Genomic DNA, 21,162 nt, shown 5'->3' with positions numbered 1-21,162 from the left:
GCTTATCTTGATTCCAAAGTAAGTCTCAGAAGCAGCAAAGAATAAGACACATGCAAAACTGGTTGATGAGGAGAATATTATCTCCCTTTCACCTGCCTCTCCTTTAGTACAGACTGATGCTTCACTCTCTATTATCAGTTTAGTAGTGAGAAAAAGGGAAATAAAACCCAGCAGGTTCAGGGCACGGTGATTCTACCCTTCTACACTAGGGCTGCCCTCCACCACCATTAAACGTTTAGTGTAATGTCTTCTTTAACTCAGAATATACCTGTTATAACAGGCTCTTCAAAGAGAAATTTTCACCTGACTTCTAAATTGGGGGTTGTGGACACAGAAAGGAACGTTTCTAAATATTCAAATAACACATTTCAGAACCAAACTCAATTCCTTTCAACAATATTGACTTGGGAACCAATCCTCTCTCTTCAATGTTTGCTGCTCATTATCATTTATCAACATTCCCATATTTATAATTTGTTAAGGTCAGGCTGCATCATTTTATTTTCCTTACTGGAACAATCAACATCCCTTAGCATTATCTGGGAGTTTAATTAAGATCATGTTTACTCAGCCTTAAAGAAGTTGCTGATTAAGAACAGACTCTTGATACTTAATTATAAAGGTGGATTGTGATATTATCAACTCGTCTATTAAGAACTGTATTTGACCTATTAAATTCACAATCATTAAATCAGATAGCATGATTGTTTTAAAAAGACACTGTATAATTTATTTAGTGTTAATTCAAATGAATGTCTTCTTTCATTTTAATACAGGAATATTAAACATACCAACTTGCTAACATTAATAACAGAAATTATAAATGACAGATTTATACGCTGGAAATCTCAGCAAAGTTATTTGTTAATTTGAGCAAATTAACTGAAATATGAGTTAACTGCCAGAAAACTGGCCACCTGTATTATTTTTTACATTTAGCATTTGATTTAAATCACTTATGAAGATTTTCTCTTGACACTCAATTATTGGTGTTTATGTATGTAAAGAAAATTTTGAATAATAAATGTCTATCAACAGAAATATTAACCTAATGATTATCTTAAATAGGGATACTGGTGAAATATGTGAACTTAAAGAAAAACTAGAAAATGGTATTTCTTGAAGAAAATTAAAAAAAAAAACACACCAGAATTTTCCTAACAAATACACAGAATGACTAATATACTACTATAAGCAAAATCAATTTAAATTTAACACAAAGAAAAACAGAAGAAAATTTCAAAACTATTTCAGTTATTTAAAGTCTACCAGGAAAGGCTGAAAAGTACTGATTTTAAAAATGTGGGGCGCCTGGGTGGCGCAGTCGGTTAAGCGTCCGACATCAGCCAGGTCACAATCTCGCGGTCCGTGAGTTCGAGCCCCGCGTCGGGCTCTGGGCTGATGGCTCAGAGCCTGGAGCCTGTTTCCGATTCTGTGTCTCCCTCTCTCTGCCCCTCCCCCGTTCATGCTCTGTCTCTCTCTGTCCCAAAAAAAAAAAAAAATGTGATTCAGGGGCACCCAGGTGGCTTAGTCGACTGAGTGTCTGACTCTTGATTTCAGGTCAGGTCATGATCCCAGGGTCATGGGATCGAGCCCCGTGTCAGGCTGTGCACTAAGCATGGAACCTGCTTAAAATTCTTTGTCTCTCTCTCTCTCTCTACCCCTCTCCCCCACATGCGCTCTCTCTCAGGGAAAAAAAAAAAAAACTCACTCAAAAAAAATCTTAAAAAGAATGTCTAAATAAAACTGGCAAATGGAATATACTTGTTTGGTCACTATCAAAAATATAAAAATACAATAAAAGTTTATATGACATTCATCCTGTGTTTGCCTACTCTCTGTAAAGACTTGTAGTCTTTACAAAATAATGATCACGAATGCAATTTCGAGTAAAAGAAAAAAGGATTCTTCATTTAGGAGTATGTGTGCAAGAAAAAAAGTTAAAAGCAAATTGTTTCAGAATTTCAGTAGTTTACCATAATTAAGATACTGGGAATATTTTACACAAAACCTTAAATAATCAGAGGCATATCTTATTGACAAATGCTATAAACAATCAAAGCTGAAAGGGTCTTCTCTAACCTCTATATGGATCGTAAGCATGAAGGTACAGACAGTATTAAAATTATAACAGACTTGAAACGTTCCTGAATCTCTCCACAATCAAACAGGAAGCTTTTAAACAAATACAAATCCAGCCTTTATAAAATACAGGCCAAGAAAGATTCCTATGTATACACAAAACCAGACTTTACACAATACAGGCCAAGACAGATTCCTATGCATACACAAAATAAATACAGTCATGAACTAGGGACTTGGCTTCGCAAATTCATTTATTTACTGCTAATATTCTTAAGGGTAAAGGGATATTTTATACTGTATTTAGCCCCAAAATATCAATTTTTGATATGTACATTAGCACTTTTACAGACCTGGGACCCTGAGATATTCTGCAGATAATTTTCTAATGGTAGGGAAGACAGTCACCTAACTTCATTGCTCTAGGTACCTGATTCCCAATAAATGAATTAAAAGCTGATTTTAACCCAGAGTAAAACAACTCCTAGTTGGCAGGACCTATGAATGTTTGCTACCCACACTGCCACAGCACCTGGCACTGCCCACACATGACGCTGGTACAAAATGCTGAGCTGGCCTCTCGGGTCATCATGTATTCATCCAGGTTATCACACTCTTTCCTGAAGATGTAAGGAGAAGCTCACGGCATCCAAGTAAGAAGCAGGTTCTCCTTGTGGTGGTGACTGTGCCACACTCATTTAATTCATAAAGTGAAGAAAGAGTAGATACATCGCCACTAAGACAAATCAAGGTTCATTCCCTACCACCAGCATGACTAAGTTGATTCAGCTTGCTTGCTTTTTCTCAAGCAGGGTCACCCAAGGGAGAAACAGGGGCTGTCTTACCAGGTAAAATAGGAATGTCACCTCTAGTGAAGCCGAAATCTTAGCCTGCTTAAAATTTATCCTCGTTTAATTTTTGAGCTTGTAAAAAGTCCTCCAGTTTTCAGCCTTTGGAACAAAGATCCATGATTGCCAAGTAAAACACTTAGTAATTCAAGTTTCAGCTACTCGTCCCATAATGCATTCTTTCTGCTTCACTCTTTAAAAAGGAATGGAAGCCATTCCCCCTGCCCGTGCTCGGATCTGAAAGCCAAGCACAGGAATGTCCACTCCCCACTAGGTACCACCTCCTCTCCGGTTCACCACCTGAAGCAACACATGGAGACACGCTGCTTCTGGATAACATCTCAGTTTGTTCTATCAGTTTGGAAGGTGACACACTGGCACAAATTCTTTACTTGCAAAATCTGAGTTTAGCCCAAGAAGACAGCCACAGACAACTTGCGACAAAGGAAAAAACAAATAGTGGGTCAGGACAGAGTATAATGATGCCAAGTAAGTATTTCTTTTTACCTCATTCCTTTGGTTCCTCCCCCCATGGACCAACTACACACACACACACACACACACACACACACACACACACACACACACACAAGTACTGCTGACTGGGTGGACCTGGGATCTGAGGAGAATGGAAGGTGGAAAGGCAATGATAGCACTTGTCAGTCAGTGGGACTGGCCAGCCCCTGGGTGCTGGGAGGCAAGGCAGGGAGGGACAGAACACTCTTGAAGAATGTCGCAGCTGGATGTGCAAAGGGGCGGAGATGCTTTAGAGTGACACAAGGCCAGCACAAGGAAGTGTTTGTCTGCATGGTTTTGGCTCAGGCAGGTGATCTGAGGATTGCCCAGGGCACCCCTCCTGGTGCTCTGAGCTCATTGTTCCCATCACCAAAGCATTCCGCAAGGAACTGCTGGATTTCCTAGTGACTGCAAACAGTGCCTTCTGTTTGCTAGGAAGATAAAGAGACAGATCCTACATTTCATCATCGAAGTCAGGGCTGACTTAGTGTGAGGTGGGGTGCCTGGGTAGCTCACTTGGTCAAGCGTCCAACTTCAACTCAGGTCATGATCTTGGGATTCTTGAGTTTAAGCTCCACATCGGGCCATCGGGCTTTGTGCTGACAGCACGGAGCCTGGAGCCTGCTTTAGATTCTCTGTCTCCCTCTCTCTCTCTGCCCCTCCCCTGCTCGTGCGCTGACTCTTTCTCAAAAATAAACATTAAAAAAATTAAGTCATCTTTAAAAAAAAAGTGTGAGGGAAAAGAGGTATGTAGGCTACCCGGCTGAAGGGAGAGAGGGGAATGTGGTGTACATATTTTTGGTCCAAAGCAACCATATTCTCTATCTGCTCAGGTTGTCCTTATGCTAAGGACATGAAGGCCTTGGTAGGACCTGTAAATATTTCACATCGGAATCTGTCACATCTCTCCTGGCTGAAGAAACCTGTTAATTATGCCCTACAAAGTCTGTAAAAGCTGCAAGGCCTACCAGACTGTGGCCTTTTTTTTTTTTTTATATATATGAAGTTTATTGACAAATTGGTTTCCATACAACACCCAGTGCTCATCCCAAAAGGTGCCCTCCTCAATACCCATTACCCACCCGCCCCTCCCTCCCACCCCCCATCAACCCTCAGTTTATTCTCAGTTTTTAACAGTCTCTTATGCTTTGGCTCTCTCCCACTCTGTGGCCTTTTGCAACTGGTCTGAGTAGCTGTGATCTAGCTTAATTTTAAATGACATTCTTTTTGAGACATGAATACTCATCAAGTCTGACCACAGTAAGACATGCTGCAGAGGGGAAACCGCAATAGGCAGTAATCTCTAACATTCACAGCTGACTTGAAAGGCTTAGTGTAACGTATGACTGGCCACGGCTAAGAGGCAGTGATGGCACGGTGACCTGTGGGAGGAGGGCCCCAGGAATTTAGAGATGCTAGGCTCCAATTTATTAGTTCGTCTTGAACAATTCGATAAATTTGCGGTAGACCAATTACAGACCAAAGCTTCACTGGATGTGGACATGTGTTATTGTGAATACCTTAACAGAATCAGACTATTTGAATATTCCTTCAACAAAAGGGAAAGCCCAAGTGGAGGAAGGTGGGCATGACTGGGAGACAGAGACTGTCTAACTCAGGTGGGAGTCCCGAATACCTGTTATAAACCAAGCAGGCTGTAGTTTCCATGTCTGTACAATGAATGAGCTACAGCCACATGAGAAAAACAGTTGGAAGTTTACTGTCCTAATGTCCAAGATGCTTTAAAAATACAGAAAATACAGAAAAATAACAATTTCTACCGCTGGGAATGAACAGTATCACCTTGTCATATTTGTTTCCAATCATAGAGCAGAGACAGGGGGAAGGGTACCCTTTTACATGCAAACCAATCAACATGTTCCACTTCTCAACAAGACAACTACTGAAAAAAGTGTGGCCTAGAGCCTTCCCATTCATTTTGGTACTTGAGCACACTTACGTGCATCTAACAACACGTGTGTCCGTGTTTACAGTTTCACTAATGATATCACGTACCAGGCAAAACTGATAAACATGTGCAAATGTGCAAAAGAGATGGACGGCTTTCCTTTCAATGGCTCATTAGGCTTTACACGGTGGGCTCCCCAGGGGATGTCCAAGGGTGGACAGCTTCCATGGTCTTTTTCCTGACTAGGCTATTTTAAAACTCTGTAGGGGTAGAAGACAAAATGTAGAAAACTGGTAGTAGGCCGAATGATTCTTGCCCACAAAAATGCAAACAAATTTTGTATGGCAGAGATACAAGTGATAATCTCTAGGGAAGGATGATCCCTAGCACTTAATAACATTGTCCTACAACATAATAACCCGTTTTGCACATCTACTAGCAAATTCATGGCACCATTCCTGATTTAAAAAAAAAAAATATATATATATATATATACATATACACGTATATATATGTAGATACGCATCTGAGTTTCAAAATCTTTTCATCTTTTTTAATATATCACAACTACCCTCATTAATTAATAACAAAAGCTTTAACATGGTCATTTTATATTTCTGTGGCAGTCACACTTTTTGACTTTTGCAGAAATTATACTTTAGTACACACTACAAATTATAGGTATTGTGCAACCTACTTTTTTCCCTCTCAACATTATATTTTTTGAGATTTAACCATGGCAACATAAATATGGGTCTAATTCATTCCTGTTTTAGGTTATTCATTTGAAGCAAATTTTAGAATTCTTAAATGCACTAAAATTATATATATCATGGACATTTCTTTTTCCTTTTCTGCAACAGGAACGATCTAGGCCTCTGCATGTTTGCAAATCGCATGCAAAAGCCTTAGAAAGTATATTCGAGCTGTATTTTGAAAGAAAAATTATAGTAAGCAACATAAAGAAAATCTTCCTTAAAAATGTGTAGACACCTTCCCCCCAAATCCTACTTATTCTTTCAGAGACTGCTTTGTCTTTCTCTCCATTTCTACCTTCATACCACTGTCTTCTCCCAAGAACTTTTTTGCTTTTCTGATGTAAATCAATCTCCCCTTTCTTGAGGCTTCTTCAAGGATACAGATGCACCCCCTTTCCTGAACAGTTTAGAAAGTGGCAGAGATCCACGCATGAGTGTTTGTGTCTCTGTGATACAAGGTAAAGCCAAGCACTGTTGGCATCCCACTATGGTCTTTGAAATCAAGGCTCCACCTAGGCTTTCTATAATTCATTCAACAAATTGCTTGCAGAGTCCCTAATATATGCTAGGTATACTCTAAACAGTAAAAATCCCTGCTGCCCTCAAGGGGCTTACATGCTGGAGAAAGAAGCAGATAGTAAACACAAAAATGAGTAAACTTTATAAAGTTTATACTATACTATGATATATATGGTAGGAGATGGTGATAGAGATAAATAGTGCAGAAGGGTGCCTAGGTGACTTAGTCAGTTAAAGGTACAACTCTTGGGTTCAGCTCAGATCATGATCCCAGGGTGCGTGAGTTCAAGTCCCGCATCAGGCTCTGTGCTAATGGCTCAGAACCTGGGATATTCTCTCTCTCTCTCTCTCTCTCTCTCTCTCTCTCTCTCTCTCTCTCTCTCTCCCTTCCCATCTACCCCTCCCCTGCTTTGGCACTCATGCTCTCTCTCAAAATAAATAAATAAAAGTTTAAAAAAGAAAGAAAGAAAGAAAATATAGTTCAGAAAGTAGGACGGGGAGGGCAGGTGTAACGAATCACACCTGTAAAGAGGCGGTCAGGAAAGGACTTACTGGGGAGGTAAGAAGTGAATGAGGACAGAAGGATGAGGCATCCAGCATTCAGAAAGAGTAAAAGGCCTGACACAAGTGTAGAGTGAGCCAAAGGCACCAGGGAGACAGTGGAGAAAGAGCACGGGCATATCTGTAGCATCTTGAGAGGCCACAGCATGGACACCAGTCTCTAGCCTGGGGGAAAAGAAAAGCCGTTGGAAGGTTTTGAACATCATCTGACTTTTGTCTAAAGAGAAGAAGGGTTGGGGCGCCTGGGTGGCGCAGTCGGTTAAGCGTCCGACTTCAGCCAGGTCACGATCTCGCGGTCCGGGAGTTCGAGCCCCGCGTCAGGCTCTGGGCTGATGGCTCAGAGCCTGGAGCCTGTTTCCCATTCTGTGTCTCCCTCTCTCTCTGCCTCTCCCCCGTTCATGCTCTGTCTCTCTCTGTCGCAAAAATAAATAAACGTTGAAAAAAAAAATTAAAAAAAAAAAAATAAAGAGAAGAAGGGTTCAGGCTACCAGATGGAAATGATCAAAGGAGGAAGTAGGGAGGCCAGTTAGGAGGTTAAGCTGATGGGCTAATCTATCCCACTCTTTGTGATTGTACTTTAAGTATTTTGTTTGAATAACTAATGGCCCCCAAATTCAATGCATTATACCAGTCCATGTTCTTCTGTACACCACCAAAAAAAAAAACAAAACAAAAACAAAAAAAAGGAGAAGTAGCAGTGACAGTGTGGTGACAACCAAACCTGAGTGCCACAGGCCTCTTCACTCCTGCACCTATGTAATGACCCTAGTTCACAGCTATGTAGGGTATGTAATTATGAATGCTTATTATGGATATCATTGGCTTCATACTTGAACTTAACTTTTCCATTAGTGGAAAAAATTCCTTTCTAAAGGCATTCATTATAATGGAAATGAACAGCTGCTCACACTGTTTTCACCTATGAGTAAAAAATTTTGGCTAATTACATACCTACAGCAAGGCATAGGTCTCCAAGCTTTCAAAAATTCTGAGGCAAATCAATAGGAAAAAATACATATTACTGTTCACGGTACTTCTTGGAAATATATCTAATCCATTAAGATAACCCATAGTGAAGTCTGGCCCAATTTTCTGTCTTCATAGAGGAAGGGAGGGATGGCTGAACACACAGATATTAGCAAGACACTATTCAGTGTAACAGATATTAATGGAATGTCTTTTCCTATGTATTACTAGGGGAGATAAGAACACGAAGAAAACAGTCTCCAAGTGTTTAAGGTATAAAAGAGATAAGAATACTTCACAGATAACTGCCTTCTATGGCAGAATCTGGAGGAAAGGTACCATCCAAAATCTGTTGCTGTTTAAAGCGTGAGACAGAATCCCAATCAGCTTTGAAACCTATTTTCATAAATAGTAAGCACTAGAATTTCACAGTATATACTGTGCATGGCAAATTATCCTTCCATTCATAGGTTTTCCCTAAATAATCCCTTCACCTCAGAGATCAGCCTGACATAAAACATTTTCTAATCCTATTTCTTCTTAGTCCATTTTGTGGCTATTTCAGAACAAGACGTAGCAATGTGGCTGGTATGGTGAACTCTAATGTCCTTTGTCAGCCACAGGGCTGATGGGTGGCTCACATTCACCACATTGTTCCACAGAGACACTGGCAAGCACAGCACCCATTGTGGAGTCACTCATTCATTTAGGAAACATAACCAGGGATTCTACGTGGACGTTATAATCTAGGAGGGGGGACGAGCTCCTTGACGCCAAAGACTACATTTTATGTAATGGTCAATCTCTTTGGACACGGGGAAAAATATAGAAAATAATAATTTCACTCAAGATTCAGTAACTATTTTTGAATAACTTAATACAGTTTGAGTTTTTAAGAAGTTTTTAATTTGTGCCACAAACATAGTGTAATTTATTTTTTTTAAATTTTTTAACGTTTGTTTATTATTGAGAGACAGAGAATGAGCAGGGGAGGGGCAGAGAGAGAGGGAGACACAGAATCCGAAGCAGGTTCCAGGCCCTGAGCTGTCAGCACAGAGCCCAATGCGGGGCTCGAACTCACAAACTGCGAGATCATGACCTGTGCCCAAGTCGGACGCTTAACCGACTGAACCACCCAGGGGCCCCAACATTGTGTAACTTATAAGATACAGCTGATTCAAGATGATATTAGAATACTACTGCATTGTCTAATACTAATATACATTGATCAAGGTCACGTATAACTGAGAAAACACAAAGAACTGACAGTGTTGTGGGGCTGGATGTATGGTGCGACACACCTTACTGGAAAAACCTACATACACGTTGTTCTGAGTAAAATTACAAAGGGATAGTCAGTGGGATTAAAAGAGAGGCATAATATGAAGGTTAAAGTTGAGCAGGAGTTTGGTAATGACAGGGATATTTACAGCAGCAAGCAAAGCTCAACTGCTAAAAACGTTAGAAGTAAAAAGTGATTCAGGCGAGGAGTGTCTCAGTACCTGAGAAATTTGTTTAGGACAATTTACCTGCAACAAAATCATAGGAAATACCTAGCCCATTTGCCCCTCAGGAATGCTAAGACTTGAGGACAGGTGATGGATTTGAAGGACACCTGAGGGCTAGAAAAGTCAAGGAGGAGATACAGACGACTTGTAAACTTAAGATTCTTCCTGCAGGACACAATAGCTCAAACCGTACACAGAAGACACAAAATAAAGACTGCTCCTCCTTGGTATGATGGTGTGAAGACAAGGCTGGGGAAATGGGGTGATTAATTTTGATCTAAGAGCGGAAGGGCATGTGCTAGATCTTGGGAAACTGTTCCAAGGGCTGATCTTGCCAAAACACCTTATGGAGTCATCCAAAACCATGGTCTAATCTATTCTGCAAGGCTTGAAGAGCTGATATCCCCTAGGCTGAGTGGCAATGACAGACAGGTGGGGGATTGGTGCGGGTGGTAGTCCTGGTTTTATAACTGGGTAAAGGCTCAGGGTCAAATACTTCAGGTTGTGTAACTGGGTAAAAGGTCAGGGTCAAATCCTTCAGAGACTGACACTTAAGTCTTTGGTTGTGCTCAGGGCAGCGGTAGACAGGGACTGAAGGTAAGCCTACAATGTGTTGGGGAGTTAAGAATAAACAAAATACAAATACAAACTAATGTTTTCCTGAACTTCCAGCGTGTGTGTGTGTGTGTGTGTGTGTGTGTGTGTGTGTGTGTTTAAGCTCTCATGTTTCATACTGGATATACATAAAAATCATAACGATACATTTTTTTCTAAGAAGCAGAAAACCAAACTCAAAGTCCAACTATAAAAATTACTTTTCATCGATTTAATTGAATAACATTGAACTTTTCTCAGTTGGCCAGTGATGAGGAAGTAAAATCTTTAAAAAACCTTAGAAAGGGGTAGCAGCACCAAACCACAGTATAGACTTAATAAATCTGCTCTGATCTGCCTTTTTGGAAATACTGTAATAAAGTTATACTATTAACTTCTTTCTCCTGTACCTACAGTCTCCACTTTTGCTGCTTTTAAGAAATGCTCAACACCTTCATAAAGCTCGATGGTAAGACTTTCTACACCCCCCCCCCGCCTTTTTTAATGTTTATTTATTTATTTATTTATTTAGAGAGAGACTGTGAGAGGGGTAGGGGCTGAAAAAGAAGGAGACACAGAATTCAAAGCAGGATCTGGGCTCTGAGCTGTCAGCACAGAGCCCGACACAGAGCTCGAACCCATGAACTGTGAGATCATGACCAGGGTCAAAGTCAGAGCTCAACTGATTGAGCCACCCAGGCGCACCTTGCTGGTAAGATTTTCTTATATCCAAATTTCATTTGGACATATATAGACCAGCTGAACTGATGACTATGTTTTACCTGTTCCAGACTTCTCCATATAGAAATTAAATCTGTTTAACTTGCTACATCCAGAAACACTTAATTTGGTGGATATATTTTAGTCTGGTAGGGTCCTTTAGCTACAGAGCTCAAAGCTACCCATAAAAATCAAAAGCTCGTTCCTTCTTTCTGGTTCAGAGGACACTGGAGCCACTCGGTTCTGACCCATAAAAGGCAGAGGAGTTTGCTTCTGTAAATACCCGACCTCCTTTTACGGCACTCAACAGAAAATTATGTCAAGCACAGAATGAGCATCGGGACTATTTAACATGATTCCGGCTCTAAATCATTTTCTGTTTACCAAAATTTGGCACAGCGCTTTGCCCACAAGTGAACTGCCCCTGGTTCCACGTGCCCCCAGTCAGAACACAAACACACACAGGCACAGCTGACAGGAGAGCTCCACTCTGTGCTTTTCTGCGAGGAAAAGTCATGTGGCAAAAAGCCATTATCTTTCTGTTCAGTATGCTTTGTTGCTAGCTGTGCCTAATTCAGTATCTCACAAAATGACATTCTGTTAATGACAGGAGTGTCAAAACTATGATAATGGGCAGAAGTAGAAGAAAATGTTTCCTAGATGGAACAACAACAGGAAAACTGCCAAATGGATATTAACAGGAGTTGTTTGCTAATCCCATACTTAAAGCATGTACACCCTGCCCCTGCTGTTTGTTTCCGATATGAAAAGGATACAGCCCTCTAAAGGAAGGAAGAACAGACTACTCTGGCGAAAAGTACAGTAAAAAAGTCAGGTTTTCCTTTAACTGGACAATTTTTTTCTCCTTCTCTCTCATTTGTATCCACTGATGTTTTCTTAGTGGGTCTCTCATTTTGCAAAGATGAAATTGGCCACAAGGAATCAATTCGGTTGCTAAAGACAGGAGGGCTAGGGAGATACCAGAAGATGCTGGCCAGTAAGTTAGCTGCTCGGTATTCAGTCTGGGTAGCAAATTCACCTTGCTCTTGTCGTTTGGGAGCTGAGAAACAGCAATGTAGCTCCGGAAGGTGGTGTGGTGTGGTGTGTGCCAAGGCCGCAGTAATAACTAGTGGCAAACGGGGCCACTAGGGAGGTCACAGGGCTCTTACAAGCAGGGCACCATCAAAGTTAGAAATCTGCATTAGACACAGAGATACACGTAACTACTACTTATGAGTGTGGAGTAATTCTTTTGCATAGAGAGCTAGCTACTTTTTAGATTTCATGGGATGGCTATCAAATATAAGGACTTACCCTTGGTAGATCTCGTTTCCAATTCCAACCCCCTTAAGCGTCGATTTACCATTCTGTAGAATAGGGATAAGAATATGAACTACCTCAGAGGGCTATGTAGAAACTAAATGAGGTAACTCATGTAAAGAAATATCATAGTACCTGGCACACAGCAAGTGCTTCATAAACATTAGTTATCAAAATAAAACATTTCGGTCTTCCTCTCTTGCATACCTTCTTTCGTGCATAAATGTTTTAATATTTCGAATGTTACACTAAGGCTTTCCCTCAAGGATCTTAGAACAAGAAGCCTAAGATTACCTACAGAATTAACTTTTAAGGCAATACAATGAATTATTCAAGAGCTAAAGGGGCTAGTTCTAAAGCAACAAGACGTGAGAGTAAATGACAATATTAACACAGTTACAGAAAAAAAAAAAGTAACAACACGAAGGGCTATTGGTTGGCTTTTAGGAACACAGAAAAACATGGGGCGCCTAGGTGGCTCAGTTGGTTGAGCATGTGACTCTTGGTTTCGGCCTAGGTCATGATCTCGCGGTTCATGGGCTGGAGCCTGCGTCTGGCTCTGCACTGATGCCACGAAGCCTGCTTGGGATTCTCTCTTTCCTCTCTCTCTCTGCCCCTCCCCAGCTCTCTCTCTCAAAAATAAATAATCATTTAAAAAGAAATGGAAAGAAAGAAAGAAAGAAAGAAAGAAAGAAAGAAAGAAAGAAAGAAAGAAAGAAAGAAAGAAGGAAGGAAGGAAGGAAGGAAGGAAGGAAAGAAAGAAAGAAAGAAAGAAAGAAAGAAAGAAAGAAAGAAAGAAAGAAAAAACAAAAGCTGCAAAACCACAGGTTCAAGTGTCAATCCAAGCACTGGGCCAATCAAGCCAAGGGCTTCAAACTGGCAATGGCAAGGTAGAGGGACATACAAGGGACTCTACCCAACAGACTTCGCTGTTTCAGACCAACTGTCAAAACCATGTGCATCAGTCCACTTTCGCCCGATGCCATGAATCATTTAAGTCACCTAACTAACACGCCTTGCTCTGCTAAAATTCCCCCAAGCACACAGGGGAAGCTAGCTTTGCGGAGAGGTGTGCCCAAACGTGAATGACAAAAAACAGCAATAACAATAACTGCTAACTTTGACAAGTGTTTACTCTGTGCCAAGAAATGGTTTAATTTTCGTGACAATCCTCTGAGGTAGGACTTATTTTTATCCATATCGAACAGATGTGAAAAACCGAAGAAGTGAGAAGTCTAGAGGCTTGTCTGGCAACATCACACAAAGAGTATGTGGTGAAGGGGAATCCAAATCCAGACAGTCTGCCTTCAGAACCTGTGCTTTCAGTCATTATGTTAAAGTGTCTCTAAGACAGAGAATTAGAACAGTATTATTGAGCGCAGCTCAATAATAACTATATTTATCCCTGTAAATTAGTATCTCAGCGCTCTGGTCCTATGCATACATCAGCGAGCTTGGTAACTACAGACGCACGCCAAAGAGACGGAGGTAGGTGATCTTGAGGGTAGCAGATCTTTGCACCTACAGCCCAACATTCAAACACAGGAGGGAGATCAGCTCATCAAGTTTCACACCAGACAGTGAGAGTTTTCTGGAGGCAGTGAGCCTGACCCGGATGGACAGACATACCGATGTCACCACATGGAGCATGCTTTTTATCCTGGGATATACTTCCATATAGTGCTCAGGTTCATGGTGAACAGACATGTGAGAGGTCCTGATATGGACATTTCCATCTCCACAGGGCATTGTGGAGGATCTAAAGGCAGATGACCCAACACATAGATCAGCCACGCCAAACAGGCACTTACTTTCTACTTATCCCTGCCCAAACCAGCTGGTCTAGACAGACCCAACTAGAGAAAAGAATTGTGCTTAAGCGTGTATGAATCAAACTTTTTTGTTCCACTGTTTCTTAATAGATTTTGAAATTAAACCTAAATTTCTGGATCATGCTCCATATGTTTTTTTGTTTTTTTTTTCCTTTCCCTATTTCTAGAACTCTGACTCTTTCAGTATTGGAGAATACGGAAATCAGATTTGCGATGTGAAGCATGTTTATGAGCAGTGGCTCTGGAGAAAAGGAATGGCCCATGTTGTAATATGCATTTGGAATTTGGCCAGAAGACACAAAGCATAAAAGGGTATATTGCATGTACTATTGAGACAAACTTCTTTTTAAGTTGAAATAGTTACAAATGACAGGTCTCAAAATAAAACAAACTCCTCATTATAAAATGTATATATTTACAACTTCCAGAAGCTTGTGAACCCTAATCTTGGATTTCTCTGTTCCATTTATTCTTTCAAGATGTCATTCCTTTAGTCTGGCATCTGCCCCCATTCTTGCTCCCGAATAACCTCTGAGACTTTAAGAGATCATGTATGAGAATGTGTTTGTGTGTAGAAAGAGCTTTCACTGCACCGTAGAAAATGTTAGAGCTACGGCAGGGTTTCAGACAAACTGGCATGCCATGAAAGCGTCAGTTACCAAGGAAAAGTTGAAGGCTGGCTTCACTCACCTTGAAACCACCGGCATGCCTCTGACAGGCACGGCCATCTATTTCTCATAAGGCCAGCCTTGTGTTCAAAGAGGTGACCTCATTCGTCCCTAGCCTGGTTTGGTCCTTATAAGTAAGTACCCTGAGCTCCTGAGTAACACACCCACTCTGCCTCTTCACCATATTCACCAGGCAACCAACCCAAACTCATTCTGCATTCCCTGCAGTGACTCACAGAGTTCCTGTCCATTGTGTTCCTGGATTCCTGTTGATTACAGTTAGGGAATCTGACCTTCACATGGCAACATTTCTAAGTAGAAATTCAATGGTACGGAGAGATAGCAGCTCCCTGTGCAACATTACCACACTGAAAAGGATCCTTAGTGATCTGCTCACATGAAATTAAACTGCACATCAAGACAAGAATTCAGATGCTTCAACTTACGGAGAATAAATCGCAGACTGGATGAAAGAAGTGAAGGTGAAATTTTTCACTGGCTACTTTTACTTATTGTTTTCCTAAAGAGACCCTACACCCTGTGGAAAGAACGTTACACTCATGAAAACAACAATACACCTAAACCATCTTGAAAATAAAATCTGTCAATAGCTACCAAGTGAGTCATTCCTTTGGCTTTGTGGTCACATCATATTTTCATTCACAGTATAATCATAAAATTACAGGGCTCACTTATGTTAACAGAGTGTTTTCTGCCTGGGTCTTCAGATATTAGCTACACTGACTGTTAACAGTAGGCACCAAAATTGCTGAACTCACACAATTATATGGTAATGAGCAAAAACACTTTGTGCCATTAGCTAATGTGCCTCGAGGACAGTATACCAAATATTTGATGGTATGTTTTTCAAATGACAAAAATCATTTCTCTTTTTACTTAAAAAAATTACACAAATTTATTTAGATTTGTAAACAGAATACATTTAGAAACTTAGGTTTATTTTTGCATCTGAAAGTTTCAATATTTTAAAATAGTGTAAAAGAAAACAGAAGAGTGGGTAGCGACAGGTCATGTCCCCTTTCTACAATCTGGAGACTGGCACCTGGTGATAAATTCTCAGTAGATCAAGTTATCTTCTAATTCCCTCCATGGTTATATCCCTCAACGTGGGTTTTCCTGTGTTAACTCCTTTGTCTTGTAGGCAGCTTTACAACTCCACCAAAAATCCCCCAGCATTTTTTCAAAAATGTCTTTGCCTCAGGCAAAGGGAGCACTGGTACCAGGACTCAAGAGATGTGCATATGAGTTTGCAATCAGGAAATCTGGGGAGGGAGACATTTCCCAGAGTTTTAAAATAGCTCCATTGTTTAGTTAGGCCACACTGTGTATTTGAGAAAAAAAAAAAAAAAAAATAGCGACCAACAACCCCCCCCCCCGCCCCCGCCTACCCAAGGTTTGACAGAAACTAGGTAGCCATGATGAAAAAAAAAAATCAAAGTAAAATAAAATGAAACAAATCAACACATAACCATCTAAATTAGAAATGTAACTGTTAGGGGCGCCCGGGTGGCTCAATCAGTTAAGCATCAACTCTTGATTAGTTCAGGTTGTGATCTTACAGCTTATGAGATCAGACCCTGTGGCAGGTTTTGAGAAGAGAGCACAGAGCTTGCTTGGGATTCTTTCTCTCCCTCCCTCTCTCACTCTCTCAGTCTCTGAATAAATAAATAAAGATTAAAAGAAGAAGAAGAAGAAGGAGGAGGAGGAGGAGAAGGAGAAGGAGAGGAAGAAGAAGAAGAAGAAAGAGGAGGGAAGGAAGGAAGGAAGGAAGGAAGGAAGGAAAGAAGGAAGACAGACAATGGCTAAAGCTTTCAGTATCCAGGTAGGCAAGTGATTCTCATCTGAGTCAGGTTAAGGCATTTTCTCAAGTGAAGTACAATATAAAGTAAAGATACCTAACATGGGAATCATTTTAGCATTGAGAAATATAAAACAGGTAATGAGGGGGGAGGAGAGGTCCCAAGATGGTTAATGTGCCCATAATACACTATGAAACTAAGACATATAATTCCATTCATAAAATAATTTTAATGTAATTATTATATTACAGCAAATGCCAGTGGAACCAATAATTAATGGTTGTGTTCTAGTCAAAAGCAACAACAACAAAGAATCAGCAATGAGTCTCACATCATCGTTAGGAAGAATTAATGATGTATTAATTATGAATGATAACTCTATCCCCCCAAATCCTCCTGGCCCTCGTCATCACAGCCCGGCTTCAGAGATGAGTCATTTTTCAACTGTGAAAACTTCCTCTTAGACAAAGAACTTTGATTAGTTTTCTACCTCCTCTTGCAAGATACGATTTTACCTCAACAAGATTAATCTCTAACTCATCTATGAAAAAGTTCATCAATTTGTAGAGAAATGAAGAAAACTACTTCCCTTTCTAACAGGTTTTTTAAAAATTGATAAGGTTCAGGAATAGAAATAAGAGTTGGCAACTTTTCTTAGGATATAGCTCCTTTTTTGGTCATTCTGTCCTGTAAATGCTTCTTATGTACTAAATGAAATATCTATTTTTAAAAATCTTCCCCACAATAAAGACCTAGTTCTGTCTGAGTCACGGTGGCCTGAAATCAAATGGTTTGAAAAAGTCCCAAACTGAGCAAGGAAAGGCTGGTCCCAGGCGGCTCAAAGACAGAGGCTGAGCCAGGAAGGTCTCCCCTCTCCCCCCGCCCCTCCCACCCTCAGGTAAGAAGAGCTGGAACTTGGAGCAAGACCCTTGAGCTTGCCCACTCACTTTTCTCTTTAAAAAAAAAAATGACAATCAGTGTGAGAGCATGAGAGGGGGAGGTAAGAGAGAGAGGGAAAGAGCCCAATGCAGGCTTGAACTCACAAACCTGAGATCATGACCTGAGCTGAAGTCAGATGCTTCACCGACTGAGCCACCCAAGGGCTCCCTCACTTTTCTCTTTTCAAGATCACTCAACAATTACCTAGAATTAACTGTCTCCTCTCTGGGGAAGGTTTTTTTTTGTTTTTTTGGTTTTTTTTTTGTTTTTTGTTTTTTTTTGTTTTTTTTATGTAATCTAGCTGTTTTACCATCCACTCTATGTACACATCCCTTTTTTGGACATTTTTCTGAGATGGCAGAGAACTGATGACAATCAGTCTTATCTCCTAAAAACCCTGAAGTAGTGAAATAAACCACGCCACGACCACAAGATGGGACGTTATTCCAAAAATGCTTACAAAGACAAAGGTGAAAAACAAACGTAGAGTCCAAAACCTGCCGTCAAACATGTTTAAAGTATAGAAAAGGCAAAAAAAAAAAAGAAAAAGGACTGGAAGGAAAGGCAAAAAAAAAGAAAAAGGACTGGAAGGAAATGTACATAAACAATAATGGCGGTTACTCGTCAGCAGCGGGAGTATGGGAGTTTAAATGTGCGTGCACGTGTTTCCACAAAATTCCAATCCTGAATGTTGTAACCTCTTCATCTGGAAAAATGTGTGTGTGATTTGAAAAGAAAAGCAGATGGCTTTTTTAATACTGCTAGCCAGGATTCCCAAGAGGAATGGAGGGTGGTAGAAAGTGAAGACGTATGTGTCCTTGACATGATAGTTTATTAAGATAATAATTTGTAGTATTCCTTCCCCTAGAGGACAATGCCAAGTATAAAGGAGAAGAAATCTTTGTGTGCAGAGTCAGGTTCCTGGGACTTAGAAGGCCTGTCCTGAGTTCTGGTTTCCGGAGTAGAAGCAGGAGGCGGCCTGGAGGCAATTTGCCACCCGGACCCTGCCCTGAGGACAAAAGAGCCTGTGGGCCCTGTTCCTCCAGGGAATAGAAGGGGAGGGACCAAGCCTAGAAGAAGGGCTGAGCGATCCTGAGTAGGCAGAGGTTCCTGTTTCTTCATGCAACTTGTGAGTGGCCAGGACCTGTGTCTCCTCTGTTCCAATGCAGGGCTCCAAGAGGTACAATATGACAGACCCTGTGGTGAGCAAGTATGTGGCTGGGGATAAAGGGAAACAGGACAGAGTTGAGCACAAGAGCCATGCTTGCTTGGCAAGTGCCAGTTACAGATGTTTATGCCCACTGCAGGCATCCAGGAATACCACACCCCAGCTTAGATCAGGCCTCATTATCCCACATACGCTTTGACTGTAAACAACTCAAGTGGTGAGGAAGCCACTGCTGGTTTCCACTTCCCTTCACCATCTCAGAAGGGCTACATCAAGGAGCCGTAGTAGGGCACAGGTTGTGGTGACGGTTGCACGAATATATATACTTATCTCCAAACTCATCAAGTGGTATACATTAAATATGTCCAGCGTTTGCTATGTCAACCATACCTCAATAAAGTCATTTTTAAAAAAGAAAGCGTTCACAGTGGGAAAAAAAAGGACATACCGGATCACCTTGGTTGTGATGTACCAGCCAACGTCAACTCACTCACAGCGATGAAGAATACCAGTGAAGTGTCTCTCTCAGAGAAATCATTAATAAGTGTCGTTTTAGTATTTTAGCAAAAGTTCATCTCTTGTCAGAGCCAGGATTAAAACATGAAAAGAGAAAGCCAGCACAGAATGCTGACCACATGTTTGCAAAGGGAAGGAATCGTCGGCACCCCTTTAATTAATTGCCATCCAATTGCTTTTGGTAGTGTAGTCACAGTAGTGCTAATCAAAGCCAGGGCAAGACAATTCTAATAGTTATTAATGATGTGCAGGAGACATAGCCAGACTTTGGCAGGCTTGGTCAACTCAACCAATAGCAAAGCCAGAAGGAAAACAGGTCTCCTGGACCTAAAATGTCAATGAAAACACCAAATATGACTCTGTGGTTGCGCAGATTTCAAAGTAAAAGCAGGTCACCTCAGTGGCTCCCTCTAAACGAGCAGTCCTTCAGTCCTTCAAGGGAACTTTTTTTGTTTCTCAGCTAACCCCCTCAATTATGTAAACACACTCCATAAATCAAGACCATCCTTTTAGAATAGCCACGTACAACACACTACTGATACAGTGGAAGACAAAGCCAGCTATTCGGAAACAACAAACAGCTCTATAAACATCAACTCTTCCCAGCATTTCTTGTTAAATATCGTCGCTTCTTTTGGAGCTTTAATTACTGAATTTATATTCAGGTGGTGATTACCATATTGCATTGGAACATAAAGTGTCTCACATTCCATGTGCCAAACACGTACAGAAGTTGAGGCTGCAATGCAGAAGCTAACTAGAATCACACTGTCACACGTTAAGAAAGCCCCAGTGCTGGAGGTTAGTCATATGGAATGAATCATCTGTTATTACCTACCCTTGGTCCCCACTACAGAACAAGTGGCTATAGAACAGACGGTAGGGGTGGGGCGGGGGGGCGGGGCATAACTTAGGAATCTAGCACCAAAGGGAGAACAGGGAGACCTTGTGGTTTTGGAATCACTATTATAGAGCTCCCCACGACCCACTCAAATGCCCACAAGTACCACTTGGCAGGGACCCCATCCATTTCCCTCCTCAGACTTTTCCAAAGGCTGCAGAAATGCCATGCTTTTGTGGTGACAGAGAGCATTCCCATCACACTGGAGGTTATGGCCCAGAAAGGTTATGTTGCTTCTCAATACCTTACTTAAAGACAGCTTAGCAGAAAACATCTGAATAAGCTCTAAGAAACAATTCTAAATTCTCTAGGTGTGGCCTGTGATGACACCACAACAAAAGAAATAAGCCTTTTAGGTAAGTAGTTTTAAATGAAGAGATTGCGCAAAGCCCAGATAAGATATTTTATACTTAAGTCACTGGCCAACTGGCTTAATCTCTAATCTCTTGTTTGAAATGGGGTCTGTTATGAAAAGTAAGCTGCCGTGAAGGGCTCTTTCATTGAGAACCAAACAGATCAACAGGGTTATGCCCATAATGAAATGTAATACAGTGTAAAAACCTGTTCTTAGACTTCATTGTTTATATGGCCTTCAGATAGATTGTGTATGTAGATGGAGATTCACAATGCCGTATTACTTGACAAACGGATTCCTTTGAAACTTTAATTTATTTTGCTTATCACAGAAAATGGTTGCAAAAGCAAAGATAAAGCTGCAAGGAGCAAATGAACACAAGCCGACTGTCTTCCCACAGTATGGTCAAAGTTAATCAGTTATCATGTTGCAAAATCTAGATCATTCTAACGCGACAAAATTCACAGGGCACCACACATCACTGTTTCTCCATTGTTAACTCAGCTTAACTAGCTCTTATTTACTTTCGAATTGGCCGTTTCACTTATGTCTTTGAGCAGAACCTTGTGGTTCTTTGTCTAAAAGCAAAGAACATTTTCAGCAATATAAACCATGCCTATGTTGTAATAAATGTGAACCAATGAGCTCGGTCTGAACCTGAA

General features: G+C 40.9%; 1 protein-coding gene across 2 annotated transcripts in view; it reads right to left on the bottom strand.

Annotated features, from left to right (window-relative positions):
• MAST4 (microtubule associated serine/threonine kinase family member 4) overlaps nt 1-21,162 on the bottom strand; it is a 348,037-nt gene that overhangs the window by 115,164 nt on the left and 211,711 nt on the right. The window lies entirely within an intron of this gene.

Source organism: Lynx rufus, unplaced genomic scaffold, assembly GCF_022079265.1.
Source record: "Lynx rufus isolate CCGP_SWC_20201006 ecotype Redwood Valley unplaced genomic scaffold, mLynRuf1.p SCAF_1, whole genome shotgun sequence".
Lineage (NCBI taxonomy): Eukaryota > Metazoa > Chordata > Mammalia > Carnivora > Felidae > Lynx > Lynx rufus.
Note: the sequence above shows the minus strand (reverse complement) of the source record. Positions and strands in the feature narration are given on the sequence as shown.